Below are 7,245 nucleotides of genomic sequence, written 5' to 3'. Positions count from 1 at the left end.
GAAATGTATTGATTTAGAATTCATCACATAAACTAAATTAAGGCAAATAAAATCTACAATGCCAATAGCGGGATAAAATAAAGGAATATAATGTCATTTCCAATAGATTTTTAAAGGAAAGTAGAGTTGTTCCCATAATGTAATGGTTGATAGCTGTCTGCAGAGTATGAAGCTCTCTGCAGTACTAAAATATTCCATTTCCTTTCAGGCACTTGCTATAAATGTGCATGACAACTGCTTTAATGCAGGTGAACAATGGAATAACATTTTAATCTTCACTCTGAGAGAAGGATTGGTCACAGAGAAAAGTGACCTCAATTATTTTCTAAAAAATAAAAGGTGAAGGAAATTGTCCTACTTGGAGAATGGTCATTTCATCCATAGTGACATTTCATTCAACATACATCATTCTAAAAAAACAAAATAAAGTAAAATAAACTGACAAGCTCTTATGCTCCAAATGTCCTTAGAGTCCTCTCAATTCCGAAAGGAAGACTCTTACTGTTGATTTTTTTTGTAGAAGAGTAATTCCATATCCTTCAGAGCTTAGTCATTATAGATGACAATGGGATTCGAGGAACGACAACAAGATGCCTCATTTTCAGTGTATTTTCCTATTTTGAATCAAAGTCTTTCAGAATCATTGCTAGTACAATAGAGTACCTGGAGAAACTAAAATAATAAATTCAAAAATAACCCACATGTTTCTAAGTTCAAAGTGTATTATCTCTTCAGAGTCTCTCAAAAAACACGTGAAATAGAAAAGGCAAACATTGGTAAATGAGAACATCACATCTCAGAGAGAGTGACATTCACATAGCAGTATTAAATTTTGGTAGAACTGTATTATTTTTTTTTTTTTTGCCACACCTCTTAATTATTCTTTTTCCCTCTCCCCTTCTACTTGAGGTTAATATTAAAGTGGAGTATTTATAGATTACCTCATCTATAAATAGCTTTTACTCTTACATAATAGCTTTTACTTTTCTATAAAACTGGCATTGGCTGTAGTAAGATAACAGAAAATATATACATTGATCTCTGACCCTGGTTCCTGGTTCCTGGCATAGAGTTACTAAAACCCTTGTGATTTCCTAAGTGAAGCTCTAGGAGCATCTTTTGTTCTAATATTTGATCTTTGACCCTGACAAAGTCCCTAAATCCCTTGGAATTCCCTGAATGATAGCTGTGCCTTTTGTTCTTAAGAGGTGACTCTGGTTGGGCTCCTGGATGGGGGCTCGTCACCAAAAAGACCAAGCCATGATTAGAGGCTTGGAATTTTCAGCCCCACTCTCCATGCTCCAGAGAGGCGAGAGGAGCTAGAAATGGAGTTAATGATCAATCATGCCTATGTGATGAAGCCTCTATAAAAATTCCATAAGTATGGGATTCAGAGAGCTTCCAGACCCATGTACTGGGAGAGAGATGCACACCAAATCCACAGGGACTAAAGCTCCTGTGCTCAGCACCCTGTCAGAGTTCATGCATGGATCTCTTCATCTGGCTGTTCATCTGTATCCTTTATCATATCCTTTATAGTAAAATAAACCGGTAAATGTAAATAAGTGTTTCCTTGAGTTTTGTGAGCTGTGGTAGCAAATAGTCCAATCCAATGGGGAGAAAATCATGGGAATCTCAGATTTGTAGCCAAGTTGGACAGAAGTAATCTGAGGACCTACTACTTGTGATTGGCATCTGAAATTGGGGGGGCAGTCTCTTAGGACTGAGTCCTTAACCTATGGGATTTGATGCTATCTCCAGGTAAATAATATCAGAATTGAGTTAAATTGTAGGACATTCAGCTGGTGTCACAGAGAATTGCTTGGTGTGGGAAAAACCCGCACACATCTGGTGTCAGAAGTGTAAGTGTGATAGTGTGAGAATAAAGGAGAAACACACAGGAGAAAAAGTGGATTTTTCTTACAGATGTGGTTAAGGAACACTAAGTAGTTCTATACATTGAATAAATAATGACTGAAAATTTAAAATCTGTGTTAACGTAAAAAATGTGTCTATCTCCTGCGTCCTTCTAAGCCTCACCTTCTCAAAGCTATCTTTTATTGCACTACTCAAAGTAAGTTCTCCCATCTCTAGAGTCCCATATTGATTTATTTTCATTTCTTTTGTGTCAGATGAGGCGATGTTCACAAAATTATGGACATAACCTCCTCCTTGGTTTTAGCAGTTTTCTTTATTACTTACACATTTTAGCTCTTAACCAGGACTGTAAGTTCTTTGACATCAGAATCAGTTTCAATTACTATTTGTATTTCCTGCAGTACATACCTCAAATCAGTACATAATTGTGGATAGGAGGAATACACAAATTAAAAAAAAAAAAACACAGAACATCGGTAGATAGAAAGATAGAATGAAAGGAAACTAATTGTTAATACCAGTGTGTAGGCCAGAAATTTCATGAGAAGAAGGCACATAGGATTCTCCTTGCAGTGCAGTGATCTGTGTGAGTAAGGATCTGGTCGGGAGTCTGTAGATGACCCCTGTCACAGAGATCACCATCAGCAGATAACGATGAGGGCGAGGAGCAGAGCTTATCCGTTATTCGGTCCCTGGTGTTCATCACTATATTACAGGCACATAAAAGCTTCCTTTTCTGATTATTTAATAGAAAAATGACACTATAACTTAATCACAAATTTTCTTAACCCCACAATTTTTAAAGAAAAATCCCCATTTAGCTTTATAAATTACCATGTGCTATCCACGTAAAAGTTTCAAAAAATAATATAGCATATGTGTAATAACTTGGGATATGTGGAAGAGAAAAAATATTAGAGATAAGCCAAATGTTTTTAATAATACTATCAATATTTTTTCCATTATTTGAATTCAAGCTACTAACAATTAACAGGAAATAATACCATCAGCAAAAATATTAGATTTTATTTGACTTTAATATTTATAAGGGTGTTTTCATATCCTTAATTGCATATGAATCCTAAAACATCCTAGGATCATCAACATTAACTTAGAAATAAGGAAATTAACATTCAAAGTGTATGTTTCAAATGATCAGGAATAGAGACCATGTACTGAACACATTTTATTATGTAATTTTTCTTTCCATATGCACTGATAGTTAGGATTATAATAAGTGATCTATTGTATTGCCTTTACTGACTTCTTCTGTTTTGGATTATACATATCTGTATTTTTTGATAATCAGAAATTGAATATTTAGTCATTTACATATTGTTCACTTCGTGAGCTCGCATCCCTATCAAGTACCTTTTCATATTTGAGATGATCATATCACTCAGAATTGTAATAATTAGTTTTGAGAATTAATAGTATTAATACCAGGGAAAACAGATCAAACAGAAATTTAAAAGCAATACATATGAGACAATCAACTTGCAAGTTTTTTAAAAATAGATTAAATAAATCATTTCCCAAAAGAGTCAAATTGTCAGAGTCATTAATTTGCGGTCCTCAATATTGTATAAACAATAAACAATCTAACAATTAACCAAATAAATTTAATATTTTATTACAAATAACCAAGGAAACATGGTAAAACATTTGTAAATGTTAGAATTAATATGAGCTGAAATTAATATGAGCTGAAACATTTATTTTCATAGGAAATGCACTCATTAAAACAATAGGTTACTTTCCAGCTCTCAGAGAGCCTAGTTTGGGCCCTACATATTGGCAATGGTGTGGAAGTAATAGAATACTATGCAAATTAGCAGGGCAGAATCCAGTGGGAGTAATAGAATATAAAAAGAAAATAATTAAAAAGGTTGGTTTTCAAGAATAATGACATTTAGAGCCCTTGAGTGTGCATATATTGCATTTGATGCATTTATTAAAATGCAAAGTATTATTTTAAAAGCTTACATCTGGAAGTGGAATTGTACTGACAAATAAGTCATGCCATTCACTAATGAAAAGATCACTTTATCCCTGATGAAAAGAAAAGTCATGATGAAAGAGCATTGAAAAAATTCTTCATGTTCATGGTCATGCCATTCTCATCAGAATCTCATCACTACCTTATATTATTCTTTAATTCATGTCAGGTCCTCACAGTTACACTTCCCAATTAGCTTCATTCTTGATTTGACCATTGTAGACACTAATTTCAAAACTGCAGAAAGCACTCATTTCAAGGAATGAACTCAAATGAATCATTAAATCCAGCAGATGACCAACGCTCAGTACTTTTGAATGCCCGTAACACCCTTGGAGGCATCCCAGAGGTTTCGAGTTGAATAAAGGTAGAAGAGAGCCACGCTTAACCTCTTCAGCAGCAGGCAGGGCACATAATTTACATTTCTGGAAGACTGTGCTATTGTATTCTGCATATACTCAGGAACATTAGTTCTGATGATTGAGAAATCGACCCTATTTGAAAAGCACTACAATTAATTAAAAAATAAAGTAATAACATCATTTATATGGAAAAAGCAAACTTCTATTGCTCCTAAGCAATTATCTACCTTACATATCTGAAATTACTCTTTACAAAACTGCCCTTTACAGTCCTTTTTTCATCTTAATTATTTGACAAGGTAATCCATTTTCATGCTAAAAACTTTTGAAAAAGTGCAGGAAAAAAATGAATAAGTAATTAATTTAGAGAAACTAAGTCTCATCAATTAATTGATTTATAAATTAATAAACATTGCTTGATAAAGATAATTTTTCATCCATTCCTAGCATCTGTTAGATATGTGCTCCCCAGAATAAATTACAGCCGTTGTCTTTGTAACTCGTAAAATTGTTTTTTGACGTTAAAATGTGACCGTAGGACTTCCACTTTCAGCTCCAACACGTAAAATACTTGGAAGTTGTTATTCCACCATTGGAAGAAAATAGCTGAACAAACTGGAAAGCTGTGACTTTTATTAGACTCATCAGAGAATTGAGGTCGGTGGACAAACTACCACCTGGCGAGACAGGCAAAAGCAGTGAGTAACCATCTATATCGACTTACCCAGAACAGAAACCCGTGGAGTCACAAACTGGCAGAAACACATACGGTCATTTTGACGAATTGCTGGAGACTGAGTGTGGGCTAGCTTGAGAATGATAAACTCCTGGGGCCACAGTCCAAATTTTTGTGGATTTTACCATCAGGAATCCCACCAGGTTCTTATGTTGAAGATCTGAGAAAAATGCCCTCACATTCTGGGCAAAGGAAGAGGAAAATAAGCAAAATACTCCCAGAGCATTCTCCACAACACAGGCCAACACTCCGTGGGAAATTATGTTACTAGAGAGCTTTATCAGGGAAACAGCAATTATCCAACTCCAGCCCCCTCCAGCCTTCCTGTCTTACATAAGGGGAGGGAAAAGAAGGGCTGAGAAACACTTGTGAAAGTCAGAGACCAGGGTCACAGGCCCACTGAAAGACTAGATACAATCATAAGACTATGGAACACTTGCTCTCCCAAACACCCTACCACCATCCATTTCAACAGAACTCAAGTTTAATGACAGAGAATTACAACTGAAAGAGCTATAAGACACAAACTGTCTTTAGGAAGGAATTCTTAGGAAAATCCAAAGACAACAGGCGAGAAGGGGGCAAGAGCACTACAGAAAACTGAAGCCTCTGACACCTATAGCTACAGCAAACACTAAGCAGAATAACCACCAAAAAGTCTATAATTTAACATATCTATTCAAACTACAGAAAAACAAAAATAAAGAGAAAATCTCAAAAGAAGCCAGAATAAACAAAGACACCTTACCTAGGAAGAACAGGGATAAGAATTACGTCAGACTCCTCATCACAAACTGCGCAAACAGGAGAGAGAGTGAAACATTTAAACTGTTGAAAGGAAAAATCCCCACCAATCTAGAATTCCCTATCCAGTGAAATTATACTTCAGGAGTGAAGGAGAAATAAAGATGTTCTCAGACAAATAAAACCTAGGGAGTTTGTTGCCAGTAGACCTGGCTTGCAAGAAATGTTAAAAGTTCTTTAGAGTGAGTGGGAATTATATAGATCAAAAACTTAGATCTACATAAAGAAAAAAGGTCAGAGAAGGAATAAATGAAGGTAAAATATTTTCTTTTTCTTATTCTTAATTGATCTAATAGATAACTGTTTTCCAAAATAATAAGAGTAACAATGTTTGAGTGATTATAACACATAGAAAAGTGAATTGAATGACAGCAAAGTTATAATGGGAAGGAGAAAGGAATTGGAAATTCTGTTATAAAAAGTACTTGCCCTACCACTGAAGCTGCGTACTGTTATTTGAAAGTGGACTTTGATTAGTTATAAGTATATTGCAAACTCCAGGGTAACCAAAAATATTTTTAAAGAAGTATAATTGGTATACTAATGGACCAGTGAAAATGGACTAATATAAAGTGCTCATTTAAATCCCCAGAAGTCAGAAAAAGTGGGGAAGATTAAAAAGAACAAAGAACAAAGAAGAAGTACAACAAATGGAAAGCAGTTACAAATGTGGTAAATATTGGTTCAACTATATTAACAACCACTTTAAACATGAATTGTGTAAATATAACAAGAAAAAGACAGAGACTATTAGAGTGGGTAAATAATAAGCTCCAACTATATGTTTTCTACAAGAAACCATGATTAAATATAAAAACACAGATAGGATAAAAGCAAAGAGATGACGGAAGGTATAACATACTAACTAGTCAAAAGAAAGCTGGAGGGACTATATGAATTTCAATAAAAGCAGACTTCAGAACAACGAAAGGCATCAAGGATTAAGTGTAGCACTACATAATGATAAAGGGATCAATTCTTCAGGAAGAGGTAAGAGTTTGCAATGTTTTACACCTAAAAACAGCATCAAAATATAAGAGACAAAAACTGGTAGAACTGCAGAGAGAAATAGATAAATACACTACTAATGCTGGAGACTTCAGCATTCACTTTTCAGCAATGATAGATCCATCAGATACAAAATCATCAAGGGCATAATTTAACTGAAGAGAACCATCATTCAACTGAATCTAATTGACATTATAGATTACAGACCACTTCATCCCACAGCCCTAGAACACACGTTCTTCTCAAGCTCACGTGGAACATTCACCGCAGTAGATCACATTCTGGGCCATTAAACAAATTTTAAAGAATAGAAATTATATAAATTACACTTTCAGACCATAATGGAATAGAAAATAAAATATAAATCAATAACAGAAAGCTGTAAAATTCCCCAATATTTAGATATTTAAAAACACACTTCTAAATAACACCTAGGTCAAAGAAGAAATCTTGAACGA

Source organism: Ceratotherium simum, chromosome 3 (genome assembly GCF_057802395.1).
Source record: "Ceratotherium simum simum isolate JZ-2026a chromosome 3, ASM5780239v1, whole genome shotgun sequence".
Lineage (NCBI taxonomy): Eukaryota > Metazoa > Chordata > Mammalia > Perissodactyla > Rhinocerotidae > Ceratotherium > Ceratotherium simum.
This window is presented reverse-complemented; position numbering follows the sequence as displayed.